Genomic DNA, 26,942 nt, shown 5'->3' with positions numbered 1-26,942 from the left:
GTAGTTATACTCGCACGTTATCTTTGACGCCTATGTAGTTATACTCGCACGTTATCTTTGACGCCTATGTAGTTATACTCGCACGTTATCTTTGACGCCTATGTAGTTATACTCGCACGTTATCTTTGACGCCTATGTAGTTATACTCGCACGTTATCTTTGACGCCTATGTAGTTATACTCGCACGTTATCTTTGACGCCTATGTAGTTATACTCGCACGTTATCTTTGACGCCTATGTAGTTATACTCGCACGTTATCTTTGACGCCTATGTAGTTATACTCGCACGTTATCTTTGACGCCTATGTAGTTATACTCGCACGTTATCTTTGACGCCTATGTAGTTATACTCGCACGTTATCTTTGACGCCTATGTAGTTATACTCGCACGTTATCTTTGACGCCTATGTAGTTATACTCGCTCGTTATTTTCGACGCCAATGTAGTTATACTCGCACGTTATTTTTGCACCTCGTGATGACAAACAATTTACCTAAAATTCTCTTCCAATGTAAAAATTGCGAGCGTATATGAGTAAACAGTCGAAGATGGGCTTTATGAAGCAGTCCATCATAAAAACATTTTTTCTTCCAGCTGATGCGTAGAAAACTAGGATGAAGAATTTGACTGAGCAACTCTTGCAAATGGCCGGGCCAACGTTAGTACGACGGTTGATTTGATTTATTTATTAATTATTAGCACTTATTTCCTTCTTATATAATTAACAATCAAGAGACCATATAATTATATACGATCATAATTAAATATGCAGATTTAAATTAAAAGTCATATGATTGTGCTATTTTAGCACGGTCAAGATACCTCCTTTTCAACCAACATTTAATAAAGTGAGATATGAGAACAGCCTCTAGCTTAATAGGCATGAAACCTCTCCGTTCCGCGCTCCTTTCTCAGTCTCGACAATCTTTATGTAGGCGGGAATTTTTCTAGCAAAATCTGCCGATATATATCAACCATCACCGAGGTTAGACATCACCCGAACACAAGAGAAGAGGAGCCGTTCGTATTTCAATCAGCACGCATATATTGATAGGCGGCGAGTTAGGTGCAGTAGTAACGCGAAATATATTGATGACGAGAACATCGAGCGGGAGACGTTAGTGACTACGGACCTTCAGCAACGCTTCAGTGGCAGTGCACGTCAAGCCTTCGTCGTGACAGCACCGCGCGTCATGACGAGCTTCACATCCAAGGGCGAGACACGCGGAACTGACGTTGATGTCAGCACAACGGCGGCAAGATAGCGTAAATTTTTAGAGTGTCAATGAGCGACTCGCAACTTTTAGTCTCACATCAGTTGATAGCGATCAAGATGTCGCCGTGGTGAAACTCACTTACAACGTTCGTACGTCATCGTGGTTGCTGCATTTGTCACCTACGACGATCGTACGCCATCGTGGCTGCCGCATTCGTCACCTACGAAGATCGTAAGCCATCGTGGCTGCCGCATTTGTCACCTACGACGATCGTACGCCATCGTGGCTGCCGCATTTGTCACCTACGAAGATCGTACGCCATCGTGGCTGCCGCATTTGTCACCTACGAAGATCGTACGTCATCGTGGCTGCCGCATTCGTCACCTACGAAGATCGTACGCCACTTCACCGTCCAAGAGAGTGCTAGCACATCTCACCGAAGTCGCATCGTATCAGAACTTACCTCGACCTAACTTAACCTAAATTAGCCTGAATTAAACTGACTAGATAATGTAATGAAGACGAATACGAATAAAATTACTCACGTATCACAGCTGCCGCCGAGTAATGTGAGGCAGGCAGTTACTCACCTGCAAGAAAACAAATGAAAAAATCATTTATTGCACAAATTAATGAAAATTAACCCATATATAATTACCCCTATCATTAATTTGATAGGAGTAATTAAATATGAATTAGTTCAACTGAAACATCAACACGTGCAGTCTAGGAATATGACAACTTTACACCATATACATATTTTAGTGTTTGTAGCCTGGTGCCCCGAATATAAAGCGGGAACGGGTTAGAGTGGCAACAGATAGAGAGTGAACAGTTAGAAGAGGGCCAGCGTTAGAGAGGGACTAGTTGGGCAGGAAGGCTGGTGGGCAGGAAGGCTGGTGGGCCGGAAGGCTGGTGGGCAGGAAGGCTGGTGGGCAGGAAGGCTGGTGGGCAGGAAGGCTGGAGGGAAGGAAGGCTGGTGGGCAGGAAGGCTGGTGGGCAGGAAGGCTGGTAGATAAGAAGGCTGGTGACGCTCAGTAACTCGAAGAAGTGAATCATGGCGTCGTGGCCTTCAGTTTACAGTCAAATCTTCAAGCTTCGCAGTTGGGTTCTTGCGTTGGGAGTTCCGGGACCAATAAAAATCTTTTTGTGATACCAAAGTCCCATAAAAAAGGATTTGGTGGCCACAGATTTGTGTTCCACGAGCTCCTTGGAACAAATTACCAGAAATAGGAGCAGTCACTTAAGATCATAACTCATTTAAAGTCTTATTCATTATTATTGCTGGTACCGGATTGCCCAAATATGACTGCCATGACAGGGTGTTGACTAAGTAACACGATAATGATACTTAGTGAACTCGGGTTGCTGAGTGACGGCCTTTGATGGCGATGACGAAAATGCGTTCCAGAGATGAGATTAGAAGAGACTTTAAAATAGCCAGAAAGTCGATCAGCCTTCACCGGCCCCTCACTCTCATGGGAAAGAAGGGGAAGGTACCACCATTACACAAAAGAGCTGCGGTCAGATTTCAATCTCTTCGGGAAGGATCCTTTCCGTGGCTGGACCGAGGCCGTTTAGCGTCCTGCCCAGGAGCTGAAAGGAGGGGAGTTCACCCCGGCGACCTTCCAGAGACCGGACGTGTTCCTGGGCACAATCCCTGATAGTCCGATTCAGCGCCACTGCCAGCAGCAAGAGGTAAACAACAGCATCGTGCATCAGCTGGCCCAACTAAAGGCATCCGTTGGCCCAACTGAGGGCATCAGCTGGCCCAACTGAGGGCATCAGCTGGCCCAACTAAGGGCATCAGCTGGCCCAACTGAGGGCATCAGCTGGCCCAACTGAAGGCATCCGTTGGCCTAACTGAGGGCATCAGCTGGCCCAACTGAAGTTATCCGTTGGCCCAACTGAGGGCATCAGCTGGCCCAACTGAAGGCATCCGTTGGACAACTGAGGGCATCAGCTGGCTCAACTGAGGGCATCAGCTGGCCCAACTGAGGGCATCAGCTGGCCCAACTGAGAGCATATGCTGGCCCAACTGAAGGCATCCGTTGGTCCAACTGAGGGCATGAGCTAATGATAATAAACGTCGACAGGTACAGAGCAACACCGAGGCAACCGAATCGTATGACCAGGCGTAACCTACGCGGGTTACGCCAGCCCACGCAACCTAGTCTGCCGGTGCAGCAAATTAAACCATTGCTCATTTATTTGCATTGGCAATGCAAACCACGGACATTGCCGACGCTGGTGAATTGCGTCATTTTGGATGATTGGACTACAGGTGTGAATGACTGCATGATAGTTTTGAATGACGACTGTATGGTCGGATTAGATGATAGCATGAATGTAATTTAGACGAGTAGTGAATGTGGAATTATTTACGCAGGCGTTTATGAAGTCATGAAAGTCGGATGGGTTGACTCAACAAACGCGCGCAGTGCATCAAAAGCCTGGCACAAACACCGCCGACCCGCCAGACGACTGCACAAATAGCGTTTACTTGCAATGATTTGTTTGACATAATGCTATTCCTACCAGAGTTGTAGGTTAAGCCTTTACTGCCAAGAACACGCGTCCTCCTATTCATAATGCTATTCCTACCAGAGTTGTGGGTTAGGCCTTTACTGCCATGCCGGCACACGCGTCTTCTTATTCATAATACTATTCCTACCAGAGTTGTGGGTTAGGCCTTTACTGCCATGCCGGCACACGCGTCTTCTTATTCATAATACTATTCCTACCAGAGTTGTGGGTTAGGCCTTTACTGCAATGCCGGCACACGCGTCCTCTTATTCATAATGCTATTCCTACCAGAGTTGTGGGTTAACCCTTTACTGCCATGTCTATACACGCGTCCCCTTGTCCATAACGATATTCCTACCAGAGTTGTGGAATGACTTTTTACTGCCGTGCCGTCTCACGCGTCCTCTTATCCATAATGCTATTCCTACCAGAGTTGTAAACTAACACGCCACGATCACCGTAAGTTTCCATCACTTCCGTCGGTATAGTTACGAAGAAAAAGACCCAGTCATTCTCATTCTAAACCTTACACATAGAAAAATAAATGTGTCATATTGACCCAATGGCGGAACAATGTCTTGCCCATAGCTTGAACAGAGAGCGGAAGTATCAACGATACGCCTTATTGCGTGGCTTAAGCAGGTCAGGCAATGGCGAAAATTGCATCACTATATGGACAGCAGAGTCTCACTCATTTCTGTGAGTGTAAGTATATCATTGCAATACGGCGAACAAAGCGCTGCAGGCTGCTAGAGTTACGACAATGTTATCATTTACGAACATCCGGCACCGGGAGCAGCGAAATTCAAGTTGGTGATCTCCCAACAGTTCATAACAACATAATAAATGTAATTACTCGGCTACAACAAAACGTATTTCTTAGCAAAATAGTTCCCTCTCACTCCTCAAGAGAACGCATTTATCCGCAAATTAGTTCACTCTTATGGCATAAAAAACGTATTCCCGTAGTTATTTCTTCTTGTCCCGTAACAAATCGCATTTTTCTTCAGAGGTAGTTGACTGACCCACACATAAAACGTATTCCTCGGCAAAGTAGCTTCTTCTGACCCTACAACAATGCGTATTTCTGCAAAGTAGTTCCTACTGACACCAAAAGAAAACGTGTTCCTCCGCGAAGTAGTTCCTACTGACCCCATAACGAAACGTATTCCTCCGCAAAGTAGTTCTTTCTGATTCCATAACGAAACTATTCCTCCGCAAAGTAGTTCCTACTGACCCTACAACAAAACGTATTCCTCCGCAAAGTAGTTCCTTCTGACCCCACAACGAAACGTATTCCTCCGCAAAGTAGTTCCCTCTCATTCCACAACAAAATGAATTCCTACGCACCGGAACACGAAGTTTATTTGCAATCTTCTCTTAAATGCGGTTAGTTTTTGAAGAACTTTGCCTATTGAATATGATAAACGACAAAGTTTCTCAAGGAGGCTCTCAATCGAGAGAACACAATATCAAGGTGAAAAAAGCTTAAAAACTAAATATATACAAATGATCAAATTTTAGTACGCGTGAGAGTTCAGCACAAACAATATCAATGCGTGATGGGGGCTACTGGATGAGCTGCCAAATGCAGGACAAGTCGAGGTAGACAAGCTTCTTGTACATACCGTTTGCTCTTCATAAATATTCATTTAGTCCCATTAGTAGCTATCTAATAGTGAAAGGTTAGCAAGAATGGAGAGAGTAGGAGTATTTTGGCGAAGTAACAGATATGACGAAACGTCATTTAATTAAGCGAAATAGAGAATGGTAACGTGAATACAAAGCTTGTGTTCGGTATGACGAGACGTGGCGTGACGTCTGCCAGCGATATAAGGCTTGAGATACGGCCCCACATGTGACATGAGTGACACCCTTAGTGACACTGGCTGCATACCTAGTGACACTAGTGACATGAGTGGGTCTTCTGTTGACACACAGGCCATATATAATTAGTATACCTAGTGATATTAGATACACAGTTTTTGGCTCACCAGCGACAACTATTGACACATGAGCAACAAACTTGGGAAACACAATTATTGAAGCACTGACCACATGCCTAGTAGCAACAATTGTATGTGGTAGCACATAGTAGCAACTATTGACAGTTGTTCCACACACCCAGTGACACACTAGTAACACCCCAGTGACACACTAGTAGCACACCCAGTGACACACTAGTAACACACCCAGTGACACACTAGTAACACACCCAGTGACACACTAGTAACACACCCAGTGATACACTAGTAACACACCCAGTGACACACTAGTAACATACCCAGTGAAACACTAGTAACACACTCAGTGATACACTAGTAACACACCCAGTGAAACACTAGTAACACACCCAGTGATACACTAGTAACACACCCAGTGATACACTAGTAACACACCCAGTGACACACTAGTAAAACACCCAGTGACACACTAGTGACACACCCAGTGACACACTAGTAACACACCCAGTGACACACAAGTAACACACCTAGTGACACACTAGTAACACACCCAGTGACACACTAGTAACACACCCAGTGACACACAAGTAACACAGCTAGTGACACACTAGTAACACACCCAGTGACAAACTAATAACACACCCAGCGACACACTAGTAACACTCTCAGTGACACACTAGTAACACACCTAGTGACACACCCAGTGACTCATTAGTAACACACCCTGAGACACACTAGTAACACACCTAGTGACTCACTAGCAACACAGTCAACGTAAGAAGTTTCCACATCCAGCCTGCTGCTCCTGAGGCTTCATATATTACAAGTTACTTTCCAACTGAATTCAACGATACGTCGCCATGTTTCAGAATTAATCAAATCAAAAAACATCGTTAACCTCAAATGTCAAGCAGACAAATACAGAATTGTATTTTTGCCAACATCCCTCGAAGCGGCAAGGATTACTTAAGCCGTAGCACAATAATAAATCTTTCATTTGCAATGTGAAAACAATAACAAAAATAACATGACTAAACCGCCGCCGGCGCAGGACGACTCGACCACAGATGTATATTCAAGGTCACCTGAACTTTTCGTGTCGTCAGCTTCAGGTTTTGCATTTGCCATCTTTCTGTATTCCACTTGGGACTCACTTTCTACACGTGAATATAATTATAAATTGAACACTAAAATATCGATTTTAGAAAAACTGGTTTGTTCGGTGAAATAGGGAAAAGGTCCTTGATCGTTATGGTTACGATGAAGGTCACAATTTGACAGGTCAGCGCAGGTCGGAGCAGGTTAGAACAGGTCAGAGCAGGTCAGCGCAAGTCAGCGCACATTATAGCAATTTGAAACAGGTCAGCGCATGTCAGTGCAGGTTAGAGCAAGTCAGAGCAGGTCAGCGCAAGTCAGAGCAGGTCAGCGCAAGTCAGAGCAGGTCAGCACAAGTCAGTGCACATAAGAGCAGGTTAGAGCAGGTCAGAGCAGGTCAGTGCAGTTCAGAGCAGTCCTGCACTCAAGAGGTGTGCAGAGCGTAAGGCTTGACGTCTGCCAAGCGCCAAAAGTTTGACGGATGCTTGACAGCTCCACGTTTGTTTTGAATATAACCTGACCTTAATTCGTTGCATATTTGTTCGTATGAATAACATGAACTTACAGCTAGCTCAGTTGTCGGGTAAAAACATGACCTTCACACAGCTCTCAGTTGTTTGCTATCAATGAACATGGCTTTCGGAAAGCTGGGCCTATACTTAAAAAAAAAGTTAAGAGATCGTAAGTTCATCAGCCAATCATTGACGGCCTTTCGAACAGAATCCACCAATCATAGACAAGAAATTAGATCGTAAGTACTGGTTATTTTTTCAGTAGAGATGAGATGTGTTCAACTTACTTATGCTTGCTACGCCTAAGCATGGCTTACATGAAGCTTTTAATGCTAGCAGAAAATACTTTCAGATGTTTTAGAAAAACGAAGTATTTTCATTTCTTAGATATTTCCTTTGTCGTCCAACTCTGCTTCAAATATAATCCAATTTACAAGCTTTAGATCTAAAACTTCCTCCTGCAGCGCAGCTCTGCAGACTAGAGTTAGTCCAGGGATAAAGTACAAGGCTGCAGACTAGAGTTAGTCCAGGGATAAAGTACAAGGCTGCAGAAGGAGAATTTGTCCTGCAGCGCGGCTCTGCAGTCGCCATGCCGCGCTGTTGGCAGCTTGCCCAGCAGAGGAGGCGTGGCGGATGGTCTGCTGGACATCAGACTTCAGGTCCTCAGGCGACTACTTCGAGCGTCAGTAGATATAAGGGCAGTGTAAGGCTAGGCAACTACCACCAGCAGACTATAGGTCTATCCAAGCCCCGCCACTACCATCAGCAGACTATGGTCTATCCAAGGCCTCGCCACTACCACCAGCAGACTAAGGTCTATCCAAGCCCCGCCACAACCACCAGCAGACTAAGGTCTATCCAAGGCCTCGCCACAACCACCAGCAGACTATGGTCTATCCAAGGCCTCGCCACAACCACCAGCAAACTAAGGTCTATCCAAGGCCTCGCCACTACCACCAGCAGACTATGGTCTATCCAAGGCCTCGCCACAACCACCAGCAGACTAAGGTCTATCCAAGACCTCGCCACAACCACCAGCAGACTAAGGTCTATCCCAGGCCTCGCCACTAGCGCAGCCATCAAGGATCCTTACAGTCATCCTGGGGCACATTCGCGCCCCAGGAGCGGTAAATAGAGGATTCAATCACACACTTCAGGCTCTCTAATATGTGCGAATAATTGACGCGTGACGCGTGGTGCTGCGCATGATGCGTGGGGCTGCGCATGACGCGTGGGGCTGCGCATGACGCGTGGGGCTGAGCATGACGCGTGGGGCTGAGCATGACGTACGTGTGGTCATAAGCTGCGTGGAGTGACATGTCGCGTTTATAGTCACACGCTTGACGGCGGCAGCGCCCGCCGCGTGTGTTGGTGCGTGCGTTGGTGCGTGTGTTGGTGCTTGTGGTGGCGTGTTTTGGTGCGTGTGGTTACGACCATTGGAACTGATACGTAGCCCAGGGCTATACTCCAAAAGGGACTGGCAGGACTCAACTTTCACCATCGAAGAACAGATTGGAAGGCAATATGGAAGGAACTTAACGAAACAGACTGGAAAGAAGAGTTTCGCGAGATGAATGCAGATGCTGATGAAGATCACAGAGAACATAGCCTGCGAGACATTACTGGACGACTTGTCGACAATCTATGATTGGGCCCTAGTGAATAACAGGCAATTCAACGGCACCAAGTTCGAAGTAATGAAATACAGAGTTGGCACAGAGATCGGGATGCCACATCGCTACTTGGCATCGGATAGCACAGAAATTGAAGAGAAGATACTAGTTCCAGATCTCAGAATGTTGATGTAAACTGAAGCCACGTTCGATGACCACATCGAGGAATTAGTACCCGAGGGAGACAAAGAATGGGGTTGATCTGGTGGACATTTCGAACAAGAGAAGCAGCGCCAATGATTACACTATTCAGCGTCCTAGTGTTCCCCAGTCTTGAATACTGCTGTCAGCTTTGGGCGCCGCTCAAGGCGGGTGCGGTGCGGAAACATGAGGCAGTGCAGCGGGCCTTCACGTACAGGGTCAGCGGTTTGAGGGAGCTTGACCTGAATTACTGGGAAAGGCTGAAACACCTGAACTGTACTCACTGGAGAGAAGAACAGAGAGGTATATCATACTGCACACTTGGAAGATGATAACCGGACTGGCTCCCATCTTTGAATGTGAGACCTCCAAAATTGTGACGTATTAAAACGAAAGGAGATGGAGATTTTGCAGGATTCCCCCATTCAATAACCGAGCCGCGGCCAGAGTACAGACTCTTCGTGAGGGATCAATATCCTTGGTAGGACCAAGGCTATTTAACGCCTTACCAAAGGTGCCGAGTGGAGGGGAGTTTACCCTTGCAACATTCAAGAGACAACTGGACAAGTGGCTGAGAAAGATCCCGGATTGTCCAGTAATGGGAAACTACCCTCAGCAAGTGACAAGCAACAGCATCATGGTGCGTGTGGTGGCGTATGTTAGTGCGTATGGTGGCGTGTGCTGGTGCGTATGGTAGCGTGTTGGTGCGTGTGGTAATGTAACGTGCAACAAGGGGCAGGACGCGAGCGTCAAAACCTCTTCTCACGGCGCCGTGCGGCGCACTGAACTCACGGCGAGGGTAGCCTGAGTCAGCCCTCAGTAGACGAGGCTGCGTCAATAGGCGTGACGGTAATCAAAGTTACTTGTTATTAGTGGTAGGCGTGGTGCTAGTGCCTACCACTTTATTATTAATGCTGACGCATCGTGACGCTCATCGGTTATTAATGCTGACGCTCCGTGATAAGTGGCCAGAGACTGTGAAACTAATGACATCCAAACAGCATAAATAATGTAAATAATAGCATTTATGATGTTGCTAGTGACGCCGCGTCAATAGTGAATATGACTTGTCACTCTTGGCACACACAACAAAAACTTTTGATGGCGGTGACTAGTCACGGTAACTAGTCTCGGTAACTATAACAGTAACTAACAGCAGCAGCAACAGGCCAGGTGGAGGTGGCAGCAACAGACCAGGTGGAGGTGGCAGCAACAGACCAGGTGGAGGTGGCAGCAACAGACAAGGTGGAGGTGGCAGCAACAGACCAGGTGGAGGTGGCAGCAACAGACCAGGTGGAGGTGGCAGCAACAGGCCAGGTGGAGGTGGCAGCAACAGGCCAGGTGGAGGTGGCAGCAACAGGTAACAGCAAGAGCAACAGTTTATTCATCGATTAATGACAACTACCGCAATCAATGGCTTGCCCTACTGCCATCCGCACGCTACAGCTGCACGCTACACATGCACGCTACAGCTGCGCGCTACAGCTGCACGTTACAGCTGCACGCTACACCTGTACGCTACAGCTTCACGCTACACCTGCACACTACACCTGCACACTACACCTGCACGCTACACCTGCACGCTACACATGTACGCTACACGCCACACCTGCACACTGTACGCTACACCTGCACGCTACACCTGCACGCTACACCTGCACGCTAAATCTGCAAACTTGACGCCACACCTACACGCTAAATCTGCACACTTGACGCCACACCTGCATGCTACACGCTACATCTGCACGCTACACCTGCACGCTACATTTGCACACTGTATGCTACACCTGCGCGCTACACATCACAGGTACAAGCTGTCACAATCGAAGCCTCGAAATCGAGCGAAGAGAAGGTGACAATCGCTGTACTGCAAGACCCGGTGCTTGGACCGATCCTCTTCCTCATCCACATCGCCGACATCGCCTTACCCTCGCATCTACATCGTCATTTACGGACGATACAAGAGTGCTGATGAGGATTACAGACGATTTGATATGCAAGAGGTTACAGGATGACTTGTCGACAATATACGATTTGGCCCTAGTGAATAATATGCGATTCAACGGCACCAAGTTAGAAGTAATGAGATACAGAGTTGGCACAGAGGTTGGGATGCTGCACCGATACTTGGTATCGGACGGGATAGGAATTTAGGAAAAGCGACTTGTTCGTGATCTCGGATTGTTGATTTGAAGCTACGTTTGATTACTACATCGCGGCAATCGTAACAAAATTTAGAGGCGTGAGCGACCCTGCATTAAGGCCGCCTCGTACTCGGGAGCACGTAAATCAGCTGCTCTGTGTCAGTTTCTTTTCTAGGCTCGCAGGGAAGCCTCGAGGTAGCTTGCTAGCTCGGTTTGACTCGGATTGGCTAACCCTTGTCATATCCTCGGGTGACTATAAAGTCGGAAAGGAGATTCTGAGGAGAAACTGATTTCGATCGGGCGGCCAAGCAAACCCAGAATAACAGACCCCGCCGAAGCCTAGGCTGTCCCCGAATTTTGTTAGGGAATAATTGCAGAAGGCAGACCACAGATGGAATGGATCTGCATGGCGGGCGTTCCGTGCATGAGAAGCGGTGCAAATTGATACACTTTTCAGAACTTAGGTGCTCCCCATTCAGGAAAACTGCTATCACTTTTGGCGCCTCTTAGGGCGGGTGCGGTACAGCAGTTGAAGGCACTCTAACGGACCCTCATATCCAGGATCAGAGGGATGATGGACCTGCTCTACCGGGAAAGGTTGGAGAATCTCGGACTGTACTCGCTGGAAAGGAGAAGAGAGAGATACATGCATATGATACTGTACACTTGGCTTACGATAACCGGACTGGCTCCCAACTTTGAAAGTGAAACTTTAAGAATTACGATATATCACAACGAAAGGAGGGTGAGACTCTGCACTTGTCAGGATTGAACAACCAAGCCGGAGTTCAACCGCTTCGGGAGGGATTTCTTCCCGTAGCGGGGCCGAGTCTGTATAAAAACGTTCTCCTTTAAGACATCAAAGAGATAATTAGATGCGTTTTTGAGCGCGATCATGGAAAGTGAGATCTAGCGAACAATATGCACTTCAACGGTACCATGTAAAAAGTAATGAGATACAGAGTTGGCACTGAGGCCAGGACGCTGCGCCGCTACTTGGCATCGGACGGCATAGAATTCAAGGAATTGTGGTGAAGAAGATTCAGATGAAGTGTTTATGATTACGTGACGTCAGTGACGTGTTGACATCACGTGAACTGATGACGAGGTTACATCACATGATGCATGGCAATTTTCTAAAAAGATCGCTATTACATTTAAATTTCTCCGGCAGCACAAGAAACGTGCCTAAATTCTAAGTGCTAAACATAGACCGATTCAGGCGCTTCATTTGAGAATTTAAAACGATTACGGATAGCTGCATGCAAGAGTTAATTTGGTATCTAAAAACCATCATATTTAACGGTATATAAAGGTTCAATTTACATTATAAGAACCGTCACAGAGACTGTACGCTGTCGTTTGATTTGAATCCTACGATCGTTTACGGTTAGCAATATTAAAGACAATTAATTTTAATCCTGGAAACTTTTATGATTAACAGTGTACAATCTTTGAACATTTCTTAACCAACTGAACGCATTACTACAACCTGACAGATAAGCAGGATGACTGGACGATAATCTACGCGTTCTGGTAGAACCAGACGTTGACTCCGTCAGTCATGACACTTCTCCAGAAGAGTGAACAGATAAAGAAACGTACTTTTCTAGAACAGTGCAACATACCATCACCAGTGAGTCAACACACAGCGTTCTAGTGACTCTAGATTATGACAGTGCGCACACAGAGTTAAATATTTTATGACTAGATTTTAGATTCCCGTTACTCTACATTCCTAGGACTCCCATGACGCTAGGTTCCTAGTGGACCCGTGACTCTAGAATCGCTGCCGGAGACTAACCTTGAGATGCCGGTGCCACTGGCATAACTGAGGGCGAGAGAACAGAACATTGATAACTGAGGGCGAGAGAACAGAACATTGATAACTGGGGGCGAGAGAACAGAACATTGATAACTGGGGGCGAGAGAACAGAACATTGATAACTGAGAGGCGAGAGAACAGAACATGGATAACTCTGAATGATAACAATAGAGAGCCTCAGTGTTATTCCTACGCTCGTTGTCATCACCAAAAGCTGGAAATGTTAGAGCAAATTACCGGCTAGCTGAGGAGCGAGGCAAAAAGTTCAAAGACATCAATTTTGTAATAAAAATTGCCTCTAAGGATATATATAATTCAGGGATGGAATTAACTGTAGGTTTCTTAGTAGTGCATTAAGATATTACTTATGAATACAATAGAGGGGAGGGAAGCATATCAACCGTGTACTGAAGTTAGTGAAAACACAGCAATGCAGGAAATCAATTGACAGAATAAGAGTTAATGGTTTATAAAGCAAATGAAATCGGTCTAATTGATGAAGATAATCTGAATAATGGGAATAATCGTTACACAAAAATCACCTAAAAATAGTCACTTAAAAATCGCCATTCTATAATTTGACTAATGTGTAATTTTGATAATAAAACTGTCAATGATCGTGACCATTTTCATGATTGTGCCGCTTGATGTGACGAATAATGTTGAGCATCAGCGTTTTTCTTTCATTCAGCTTCTTCAAATAAATCTCACAACGGCTGTGAAGGGTTATTAAAACAAGAGCCACGCATGAAAGGCGGTCTGTGAAAAGTTACAACACTCGCATAAATGTTCGAACAGCTCCTCCAATCACTGTAATAGCCGGCTGATATTTAGGATGTGTTCGAGTGGTGGGCGGCCATGCGGGACTACGGAAGTCAAGCTTTGCGTCATTTATTATTATTCTTAATGTCAGTACAGAATAAAAAAAATCGTAATGATTAGGGCGTTATGTGATGACGAGCCTCCCAGTTATCCTTAATGTGGATTTCAGGCCGCTGCTCAAAGCTCTACACAGGCTAGTACACCCTAGGTCTAGGGCGCGCCTATTCCCAATTAATCGGTACAATAAACAGTAGACATCAGCATGGTATATGCTGGTAAAAGTGGTGCAATGAACGGTAGACATCAGCATGGTTTGCTGGTAAGACTGGTACAATGAACGTTAGACATCAGCATGGTATGCTGGTAACCGTTGTACAATGAACGTTAGACATCAGCATGGTATGCTGGTAACCGTTGTACAATGAACGTTAGACATCAGAATGGTATGCTGGCAATTGTTTCAAGTGCTGCCTTGCGGTCCGTCTCGGGTCATTGATTCGTTGTCTTCTGATTCATTGTCATTCGTGCCGGCACATTGACACGAATAACAAATGTTTTATTGAACAATATAAAGGTTAATATGTCAACAATACACACATGCTTTAAGCTTCAAATTTAGTCAGGTTCTAACGTCTCATTACCCGTATAATCTATGTCTCTAAATCAGTGGCATTCTTCCTCTCTCACAAGTCGTCTGCACTTTAAATTATATCAAAGAGATAAAAACCGAGTTATATCTCTTATTGAAGAGATAAAGACTGAGTTATATCTCTTATTGAAGAGATAAAGACTGAGTTATATCTCTTATCGAAGAGACTAAAGACTGCCATTATGTTTAACTTTATGGCGCTATGATTCGTGTAGATTTTGCTTTACCCCCGGAAACAGACTGTCTGGTTAATGTCACCAGCAACATGGTGGCTTCACAAGTTGCTCTTTACGAGTTTATTTCACATTGAATTTTTTAATTTGATGAGCAAGAAATTACTCAATATGCATGAAGATGTGGCAACAGTTTGACAATTTTTCCGAATTTTAACAAATTTTTCACGTATTTGGTCAGAAAACGAGACGATTGAATTCATCATTTTTTCAATTTGGGATCATAATTCGGGCGTTTTAGGCAATCATTAAGTCACAATTAGGGCGAATCAGAGATAAAAAAACTAAAATTAATGTAATTGATGAATAGGTTTTTATTCATGTATAGACGCACTTTGATCATAGGTTTTACGTACTTATGTTAGTGCTTTTGTCTGCTGGCAACTTGTTCAATGCAATTTATAATTAGCCTTGTTATTTGTTGGCAACTTGTTCAATACTATGATAGTTACTTAGTCCTGTTATCTGCTTGAACTAAGTTTAATTTCTATTTAATTAATCCTGGAGTTGTCACTAATCAGTGAGTGATAAGCATGAACCAGACCTGGTAGAAATGTGGAGTCGAAAAAGAAAGGGGATAAAAGATGTCAATAGATTATAGTAGATAATGGTTAATTTGGAGGAGAAGATATGAACAGCGATGAAGAAGAAGATGGCAGAAAATAGAATAAGCAACATGGAGATGGAAAGGAACATCAAGAATGTTGGTGACCGGAAAGGTTGTAGATATAGGAATTAGAAGGAGAAACTGTGAGTTGAGGAGGAGATGGCGGGGACGAAGAGAAGACGAGGGAAAGAGAGAGATGACGAATGGCAGGAAGGGATCGTGAGTAGAAAAAGGCAGGAAAGAGAGAGGGAGAGACAACGAGGAGGATGATAACTGAGGAGGGGTGGGACATGACGTAGGAGAGGGAGAGAAGGTGAAAAGTGGGAGATATGACCATGAAAGGGAGAGATGAAAGGGATAGGAGGATATAGGTGATGGTGGAGAGATAGAGATGGCAGAAGAGAGAGAAAATGAAAGGAAAATGGCAAACATGACAGGAGAAAGGGCAATAAGTTGGGGGAAAAAGGGAAATGGCTAATAAGATAGAGATGATGATGGGCTAATCTGAGAGACAGAAGCTGTTGCCACCCACGGTAAATCTGTGAATATTTAGTCCACCCATCCTGTTCTATGGAGGAACAATGTGTCGTTAGCTGACAATATGTGATTACAGTCATGAAATCTGAAGCTGTAAGCTCCTGAATGTGAATGTGGGAAGCATTAAAGCTCGGCCTGTACGTGATAAGAGGATAGAGACGCTACACAGGTTGTTGGTGGAATATAATATGAAATTATAGGTAATCAGTGGGAAGAATGGATTCATTTTTCGATTGCTTTAAAACTTATGTGTAACGTGCCCTGATAGTTCGTTTGAACCAGACGCAACGATAGTCACTTCGTAGAGTAATAATAATAATAAATGGACATTCTCAAAAGCAACCTCTAATTTCTTGGTCGAAATGATGGTCTGAATTCCCCTTGCTTTAAGTCATTCACGTTAAAGATACGATAAAGCAGAATTTTACTTCTAGAGGTACCTGGTCATTCAAAATATTCCTGAAAACTGAATGCAGAATAAAAACTGTCGAGATCTGTTATTTTGCGACTTGTGCCCGATGTTGTGCATCCGAAGACAGGAATATTGTTAGGGGCCAGTTTTTCTATCCCAATGCTGATGGCTATTTAGTTACAATCCAGGCAAATGACGTTGAAACGACGGTGATAACGAGTTAATTTTGTTAAATCCCCATTAATTTAAGGCTATCTCAATGTCAGATGCCTAGGGGTATCATGTTAATTTGGATTTATCGTTGCATCGGGCCAAATTAGCATGTAAAATTAGGGTCAGCCTGATGTAGCCGGCTTCATAATACGTCTCACAGTACGTAGAGAATCTTGAGGAACAGTTAAGACAATAATAAGTTGGTGCTCGACTCATTCAGTGATGTGACCAAAATTCTGCCATTACCGTCCCAAGTAAGGCTCGCGTCACAAATTTCTCTCTCCTTACAGTCCCGCGCGTAATGGGGCAAGCGATAGCTTGAAGTGAGTCATCGGAATTTTATCCGCAGCGTGGTAGGGGCTAAAGGTGCTCTGAATAGATGTATATAAAAGCTTACAGTAGAGCAAAACAATAGTAATTCTACTTCATGTTGTACATATCTTCGACAAATTTTTTAACGACCCAAGCCCCGGTGTCTCGCTCGAATACATCATCAAACACGAGAAGGCTTATGACAGCTGTCACCACAAAAATTTGCCTTTCCAATAGAGCCAACTTGGCTCGTTGAGGCCTTATCTTTATGTTCCCATTAATCCGCAAATAACTTGGTCTAAATTTCAGTCGCTTTACTAGAGAAAAACGCTCGGATTTATCCCTTGCCCTCAGTTATCGGACACTTGGATTCATATCCTTAGTCCTAAATTATCGGACGCTTGGATTCATTCTCTTAGTCCAAAGTTATCGGACGCTTGGATTCATATCCTTAGCCCAAAGTTACGAACGCTTGGATTCATATCATTAGTCCCAGGTTATCGAACGCTTGGATTCATATCCTTAGTCCTAGGTTATCGAACGCTTGGATATATATCCTTTGTTCTACGTATCGGACGCTTGGATTCATATCCTCAGTCCTAAGTTATCGGACGCTTGGATTCAAATCATTAGTCCTAGGTTTTCGGACGCTTGGATTCATATCCTTAGTCCAAAGTTACGAACGCTTGGATTCATATCATTAGTCCTAGGTTATCGAACGCTTGGATTCAAATCCTTAGTTCTAGGTTATCGAATGCTTGTATTCATATCCTTAGCCCTAAGTTATCGGACGCTTGGATTCATATCGTTAGTCCTAAGTTATCAGACGCTAGGATTCATATCCTTAGTCCTATGTTATCGAACGTTAGGATTCATATCCTTAGTCCTAAGTTATGGACGCTTGGATTCACATCCTCAGTCCTAAGTTATCGGACGCTTGGATTCATATCCTTAGTCCTAAGTTATCGGACGCTTGGATTCATATCGTTAGTCCTAAGTTATCGGACGCTTGGGTTCATATCCTTAGTCCTAAGTTATCGGACGCTAGGATTCAAATCCTTAGTCCTATTAAGTTATGGACGCTTGGATTCATATCCTTAGTCCTAAGTAATCGGACGCTTGGATTCATATCCTTAGTCCTAAGTTATCGGACGCTTGGACTCAATATCCTTAGTCCTAAGTTATCGGACGCTTGGATTCATATCCTTAGTCCTAAGTTATCGGACGCTTGGACTCACATCGTTAGTCCTAAGTTATCGGACGCTTGGGTTCATATCCTTAGTCCTAAGTTATCGGACGCTAGGATTCATATCCTTAGTCCTAAGTTATCGTTCTACCCTGATTACCGCGACGGCGACAGGGCCCTCGTCATGCGACTCCAATGAACAACTCGCATTATGCGACTTGAATGAACTTCCGTCAAAAAGAACTTCTGGCAAGGCTTCGTTTACTTTGAATTGCGGCAAATTTTACATTGAAACTGGGAAATAGTTTTACGGAACTAAAAACAACATAAGTTACGTGAAAGGGGTGTTTGTGTCCAAGCGTGGGCAACGTGAATGAAATGTTCGTTGAGGCTTCTTAACAGTGAAAACACTTCCTAAAAGTGAAGATACTCATCAATAGTGATGAGACTCATTAGTAATGAAGAGACTCCCTAATAAGGAAGAGACTCACTAATAGCGAAGAAACTTCTTAATAGTGAAAAGACTCATTGATAGTGAAGAGATTCATTAATAGCGAAGAGACTCATTAATAGTGAAGAGACTCCTTAATGGTGAAAAGACTCCTTAATGGTGAAGAGACTCCTTAATGGTGAAGAGACTCCTTAATGGTGAAGTGACTCATTAATAGTGAAAAGACTCACTAATAGTGAAGAGACTCATTAATAGTGAAGAGACTCCTTAATGGTGAAGAGACTCCTTAAGGGTGAAGAGACTCCTTAATGGTGAAGAGACTCACTAATAGTGAAGAGACTCATTAATAGTGAAGAGACTCATTAATAGTGAAGAAACTCATTAATAGTGAAGAGCCTCATTAATAGTGAAGAGACTCATTAATAGTGAAGACTCGTTAATAAAGAAGAGACTCATTAATAGTGAAGAGCCTCATTAATAGTGAAGAGACTCATTAATAGTGAAGAGCCTCATTAATAGTGAAGAGACTTACGTGTTATGCGGTGCCCCGAAGAGGCGTCGCTCGTCGCTGATGCCGTAGATGGCAGCCACCGCAGCCATAGCGCCGCACAGGAGCCATATGCCGGCCCCGATGCTGCACTAAATTCTGTCCATTTCCATGGCCGAGCTTCACTTGGCACCTTAGTAGTTCTCTCTACTTAAGTCCCTCTTTAAATGCTGCACAATTTCACCTCTTCTCATAGCGATCACGTTTAACCGTTTAAAAGTTTACTTCCCTGCACGCAAGTTGAATTGTGTTGAATGAAGTCACAATTCAGCTCATCGTCCAGACGATAATCGGCAGAGCTATACAGCGGCCACACAGCCCCCCTACACCCATGGTGTGTGTGGGGGGGCGGCGGGACATCGATTGTCCGCCGCGTTGTTCTTTGATGGCCGAGCCATACAGGCCGCCGCGATATATATAGTCCAGCGTGAATAATTCAGCTCTCGGCGAGAGCGAGAGTTCAGCGTGGGTCAGCGTCGGCGTATTGCAGCTCAGCGTCGGCGTATTGCTGCTCAGCGTCGGCGTATTGCTGCCCAGCGACGGCGTATTGCTGCCCAGCGACGGCGTATTGCTGCTCAGCGTCGGCGTATTGCTGCTCAGCGACGGCGTATTGCTGCCCAGCGACGGCGTATTGCTGCTCAGCGACGGCGTATTGCTGCCCAGCGACGGCGTATTGCTGCTCAGCGTCGGCGTATTGCTGCTCAGCGACGGCGTATTGCTGCTCAGCGTCGGCGTATTGCTGCTCAGCGTCGGCGTATTGCTGCTCAGCGTCGGCGTATTGCTGCTCAGCGTCGGCGTATTGCTGCTCAGCGCCGGCGTATTGCAGCTCAGCGCCGGCGTATTGCAGCTCAGCGCCGGCGTATTGCAGCTCAGCGCAGACGTATTGCAGCTCAGCGTCGGCGTATTGCAGCTCAGCGCAGACGTATTGCAGCTCAGCGCCGGCGTATTGCAGCTCAGCGCCGGCGTATCACAGCTCAGCGCAGACGTATCGCAGCTCAGCGCCGGCGTATCGCAGCTCAGCGCCGGCGTATCGCAGCTCAGCGCCGGCGTATCGCAGCTCAGCGCCGGCGTATCGCAGCTCAGCGCTGAGGTAATGCCTGCAGCGCGGGTGTTCCAGCTGCTATGCTAACAACGCGCGTGTGGCGCTCGAGGCATTTCAGAAGTTAATGCAATAATTAATGATCAATACTAAAAATATTGGCATTGTGTTGCAAAACTTTGACGAAAGTATTGGAATTCCATCGCGGTACTTATACGATGGCATTGGCATTCTATTGATACCCTCAATACCCTAGCGATACCCTCAATACTCCAGCGATACCCTCAATACTCTGGCGATACCCTCAATACTCTGGCGATACCCTCAATACTCCAGCGATACCCTCAATACTCNTCGTTACATCTGTTACACGGGTTACACGTGTTGCACTCGTTACATCTGTTACACGGGTTACACGTGTTGCACTCGTTACATCTGTTACACGGGTTACACGTGTTGCACTCGTTACATCTGTTACACGGGTTACACGTGTTGCACTCGTTACATCTGTTACACGGGTTACACGTGTTGCACTCGTTACATCTGTTACACGGGTTACACGTGTTGCACTCGTTACATCTGTTACACGGGTTACACGTGTTGCACTCGTTACATCTGTTACACGGGTTACACGTGTTGCACTCGTTACATCTGTTACACGGGTTACACGTGTTGCACTCGTTACATCTGTTACACGGGTTACACGTGTTGCACTCGTTACATCTGTTACACGGGTTACACGTGTTGCACTCGTTACATCTGTTACACGGGTTACACGTGTTGCACTCGTTACATCTGTTACACGGGTTACACGTGTTGCACTCGTTACATCTGTTACACGGGTTACACGTGTTGCACTCGTTACATCTGTTACACGGGTTACACGTGTTGCACTCGTTACATCTGTTACACGGGTTACACGTGTTGCACTCGTTACATCTGTTACACGGGTTACACGTGTTGCACTCGTTACATCTGTTACACGGGTTACACGTGTTGCACTCGTTACATCTGTTACACGGGTTACACGTGTTGCACTCGTTACATCTGTTACACGGGTTACACGTGTTGCACTCGTTACATCTGTTACACGGGTTACACGTGTTGCACTCGTTACATCTGTTACACGGGTTACACGTGTTGCACTCGTTACATCTGTTACACGGGTTACACGTGTTGCACTCGTTACATCTGTTACACGGGTTACACGTGTTGCACTCGTTACATCTGTTACACGGGTTACACGTGTTGCACTCGTTACATCTGTTACACGGGTTACACGTGTTGCACTCGTTACATCTGTTACACGGGTTACACGTGTTGCACTCGTTACATCTGTTACACGGGTTACACGTGTTGCACTCGTTACATCTGTTACACGGGTTACACGTGTTGCACTCGTTACATCTGTTACACGGGTTACACGTGTTGCACTCGTTACATCTGTTACACGGGTTACACGTGTTGCACTCGTTACATCTGTTACACGGGTTACACGTGTTGCACTCGTTACATCTGTTACACGGGTTACACGTGTTGCACTCGTTACATCTGTTACACGGGTTACACGTGTTGCACTCGTTACATCTGTTACACGGGTTACACGTGTTGCACTCGTTACATCTGTTACACGGGTTACACGTGTTGCACTCGTTACATCTGTTACACGGGTTACACGTGTTGCACTCGCTACATCTGTTATACGGGTTACACGTGTTGCACTCGTTACATCTGTTACACGGGTTACACGTGTTGCACTCGTTACATCTGTTATACGGGTTACACGTGTTGCACTTGTTACATCTGTTATACGGGTTACACGTGTTGCCTCTTATATACTGGTTACACGTGCTACATATTCTACACCTGCAACATTGGTTACACCTGCTACACTCGTTACAGCCGTTACACTGACACTCCGTAACACCGCCCTACAGCCGTAACTACAGCCTTATTTACGGCTGCTGCGCACCACCACACGACGACGCAGCAGCTGTACGAGCGACGCAGCTGTGAGCACAACAGCGGCCGCGGCACGAGTGACGTAGCAGCTGTAGAGCAGCTGCAGCTGTAGCAGCAGACGAGCTGCAGCTGTAGCAGCAGACGAGCTGCAGCTGTAGCAGCAGCAGACGAGCTGCAGCTGTAGCAGCAGACGAGCTGCAGCTGTAGCAGCAGACGAGCTGCAGCTGTAACAGCCAAGCCACAACAGCCAACCATCTACGATCATCCCTAAAAATTAACACGATAAAATTTCAAAAATATACCAGGCTTTCCCAGTTTGAATTATAATTCTGACGTATCCCTCATGACGATAAGTCTGAATTTTGAGTATAATTACATATAAATTATTAGACATCAATTGTAAAAAATGTAAAATAAATTAGAAATTTTAAAAATCAAAACAGGGTTGTAGGTCTATGCCAGTGTTGCAGGTCTATGCCTGTGTTGTAGGTCTATGCCGGTGTTGTAGGTCTATGCCGGTGTTGTAGGTCTATGCCGGTGTTGCAGGTCTATGCCTGTGTTGTAGGTCTATGCCGGTGTTGTAGGTCTATGCCGGTGTTGCAGAGTTTTTCTCATGTCGTGGGCTATGTAGACCTTAGTCTCCTGAGAAATATCAGCCTCTATAGACCTATGATTCTCTCCAGGCCTAGGCATTGGCCTCAGCAGGCCTATGTAGCCCCTAGTCTGGAGTTGAGGACACAAGTCAGGCCATGCGAGGCCAGGCTGCAGGCGAGGCTCCAGTGCGAGGTTCACATGGACAAACTGAGGCCCGGACTGAGGATCAGATGGTGGGGGGATTAAGGGAAGCGTGTTAAGGGCTCATGGCTGCTGGCTAGAAGATAAGAGTTAAAACTTAAAGTCAGAATGCTAAGGGTAACTTCTAAGAGTTAAAGCCTATAAGGTTTAAGGGTTAGGGTAAGCCTAATGTTTAAGGGCTAAGGGTAACTTCTAAGAGTTAAAGCCTAAGGTTTAAGGGCTAAGGGTAACTTCTAAGAGTTAAAGTCTAAGGCTTATGGGCTAAGGGTATGCCTAAGGTTTAAAGGCTAAGGCTAAGGCCTAAGGCTTAAGGCTTAAGGCCTAGGGTTTAAGGCCTAAGGTTCAAGGCCTAAGGCTTAAGGCTTAAGGCTTAAGGCTTAAGGCTCAAGGCCTAAGGTTTAAGGCCTAAGGCCTAAGGCTTAAGGCTTAAGGCCTAAGGCTTAAGGCTTAAAGCCTAAGGTTTAAGGCCTAAGGTTTAAGGCCTAAGGTTTAAGGCCTAAGGCTTAAGGCTAAGGCCTAAGGCGGGACTTAAAGCTCCGCTCAGATCGCGTCGAGCGGCCGTCGCAGCGCCGCCTGGCAGCCTGCCCGACGCGCGCCTGGAAATCAATGCCAGCGGCGACTGCCTGGCACTGCTGGCACTGTACTGCTGGCACTGTACTGCTGGCACTGTACTGCTGCAACTGTACTGCTGGCACTGTACTGCTGCCACTGTACTGCTGGCACTGTACTGCTGGCACTGTGCTGCTGGCACTGTACTGCTGGCACTGTACTGCTGGCACTGTACTGCATCATCATTATGCTGACACGCCACTCTCATCATCATCCATCATTAGTCATCATCCGACTTCTCAATCATCATCCAAATAACTCTCCGACAGATAGTGATGGGTGCATGATGCGATGGTGACGAAGGCTCACCATAACTGGACAGTGTCAGGGACAATGAATTATGGACACGCGGCCGAGCAAACAACCTGTGACGTGTTGTGAGGTGATTATGAGGAGATTATGTAGTGATTATGAGACGATTATAAGACGATTATGAGACGATTATGAGACGATTATAAGACGATTATGAGACGATTATGAGGTAATTATTAGATAATCATGAATCATGATTAATCGCAAAAAAGGCGATGAAATTTCAATTGAAGATATCCAACTACGTAAAAAAAGTTCAATCCGAAATATGGTCAAACTTTCCAGAGATGGAGAAACAAGTTCAATATTGCAGATAAAAGCAAGAGATCTAAACGCCGGGTATCCACATTATAGAACTGCGGTAGGAATTCATTTCTCGAGAGCAATCGAGGTTCAGGGACCATGCTTTCAAAACTCGCCAAGTGATCGTAAGTACTTACGCTCTATTTTCTTGTCTATGATTGGTGGATTTTGCTTGAAAGACCGTCAATGATTGGCTGATGAACTTACGATCTCTTAACTTTTTTTGAAACTTTTAAAACTCGCTATGTGAACGTAAGTACTTACGCTATATTTTCTTGTCTATGATTGGTGGATTTTACATGAAAGGCCGTCAATGATTGGCTGATGAACTTACGATCTCTTAACTTTTTCTGAAAGTATAGGCCCCTGTTGGTTTGATGTAATTCGCCTTCTGCTGCTGATCAAATGCTTAATAATTTTGGCTATCAACTCAACTTAATGTTTAGCGTTTCCACAGCAGAATTGCGAACCGGTCATCTAGCTTCAACAGAAAATGAAGTTCAACAAACCTTTAATTGCGTCACAACCCTTTAATTGCGTCACAAACCTTTAATTGCATCACAAACCTTTAATTGCATCACAAACCTTTAATTGCATCACAAACCTTTAATTGCGTCACAACCCTTTAATTACGCTCTATAGGCATAAGTTTATACGCAGCCTCCTTCCTACGCAGCTATTCGTATATTAGCGGCATTCGTAGCGTCACGGATGTGATTATCATCTTAATTACCGCAGTTTGATGTCTTTTCAACACATGTAGGAAATTCAGACACGTCCCGCCTCGCTTCTAATTGAATGAAAATCTAAACAGCCCTGAATAAATAAGGAGGCCGAACTGTCTCTGAATTCTTTATCGAGTTCAAGCCGCGCGGCGCATAAGCTCAGGCAAACCTGTCGCCTCAGTCGCTGATTGGTCAGGCCACGAGGTCATTCCTTCACCCGATCGCTGATTGGTCAGGTCACGAGGTCATTCCTTCACCCGATCGCTGATTGGTCAGGTCAAGAGGTCGTTCCTTCACTCGGTCGCTGGTTGGTCAGGTCACGAGGTCATTCCTTCACTCGGTCGCTGATTGGTCAGGTCACGAGGTCATTCCTTCACTCGGTCGCCGATTGGTCAGGTCACGAGGTCGTTCCTTCACTCGGTCGCTGATTGGTCAAGCCAAGAGGTCGATCCTTCAGGGTAAATTATTGGTCAGGTTGCGAGGTCGTTCAATGAATGGTGCTCAATTTTACATCATTGGTCCTTGATATCCTTGCTATGCTTTTCAGACGTAGCAGCCCCAGGCCACGCTGGTGCTCCACCGATGTCTTCAGCCCAGCAGGCAAGTCCTCCTTGCCGCCGAGGTCTCAAAGGGCCAGTCCACGACTACCGTCCATCTGCCCTCAGTTGGGCCAGCTGATGCCCTCAGTTGGGCTAGCTGATGCCCTCAGTTGGGCCAGCTGATGCCCTCGCTCGGGCCAGCTGATGCCCTCAGTGGGGCCAGCTGATGTCCTCAGTTGGGCCAGCAAATGCCCTCAGTTGGGCCAGCTGATGACAGTATTGCAACTGTTGACATGGCTGACATTAATGCCATGGCTGATGTTGCTTGCACTCCAAATAGATTTCATCAATCGATTCATTACGTACGTTTTCACATGAGCAGCAGAGAAGGTTTTATATATATGAGTAGCAGAGACGGTATAATATATATGAGCAGAAGAGACGGTATTACACATATGAGCAAAAGAGACGGTATTATATATATGAGCAGCACAGACGGTATTATATATATGAGCAGCAGAGACGGTAGTCGAAAGATTCATCCGTCGAATAAACTACGACTTCCTCTAAATTAGCCGATCATTTTAAATCTACGGATAATGCTCCCAGTATTTTATTTACTCTGCGTTAGAGTTGAATTGGTACATACATTGCTATGCATAATATGTAACTTTAGATTTTACTATTGCACTATAATTGACTGGAAGCTCATTATTTCAGCATGATATTCTCGACATCACGATAGAAAATGGTTGCTGTAATTTTTTAGTTAAATTTAAATAACTGTCTTCGTTTCATTGCCAGACGGCGACTTTGAGAAAGCCCATCAAATCCTTAACCGTGTAGCTCCTAACAAAAACTGTGTGCCTTATTTACTACGAGAATCACCAGTGACGCCAACGATATATAATTAAGACTGCCATAAAAACACATCTTCTATGTGAAAGAAACTTTCTTTCGTAGAAAATTGAAGAATCGTGTCCAGTTTTGAGGGCAACTGCTGTATTCACGCAAATTTTATCGAGCTCGTCCCTCTTCTCTCCATGTTGCGCGAAAGAAAAGGCAGTTGATCTCACCAAGAATTTCAAAATAAAGATAATGCCATGTAAACTAATCATATCTTCATTCAATTTGATACTTGGCCTTTGTTTGGCCTTTAAATTCTTGGTGAACTTGTTACTTGTGCAGACCAATGATATAAGCCTTTAATTTTCTGAGATGAACACCGACCATAAAGAAATTGACCTGAAGAACTACTGCACTTTAATTGTGCATGACACATCATCTTTTCATTCTAAATAAAATATATTGCAACGTAATTAAAAAGAAAGTTGAACTGCAATTAGGATATTAAAGAAATTTCAGCCGTTATTGCCACGCTCACACAACACCCATTAACTCTCGGCCATTGCAGAGCGTCATTAAATGGAGTTTGCTTCACAAGAGCGTCATTAAATGAAGCCTGCCTCACAAATGCGTCATTAAATGGAGCCTGCCTCACAAGAGCGTCATTAAATGAAGCCTGCCTCACAAGAGCGTCATTAAATGAAGCCTGCCTCACAAGAGCGTCATTAAATGAAGCCTGCCTCACA

Source organism: Hyalella azteca, unplaced genomic scaffold (genome assembly GCF_000764305.2).
Source record: "Hyalella azteca isolate HAZT.00-mixed unplaced genomic scaffold, Hazt_2.0.2 contig9004, whole genome shotgun sequence".
Taxonomy (NCBI): domain Eukaryota; kingdom Metazoa; phylum Arthropoda; class Malacostraca; order Amphipoda; family Hyalellidae; genus Hyalella; species Hyalella azteca.
This window is presented reverse-complemented; position numbering follows the sequence as displayed.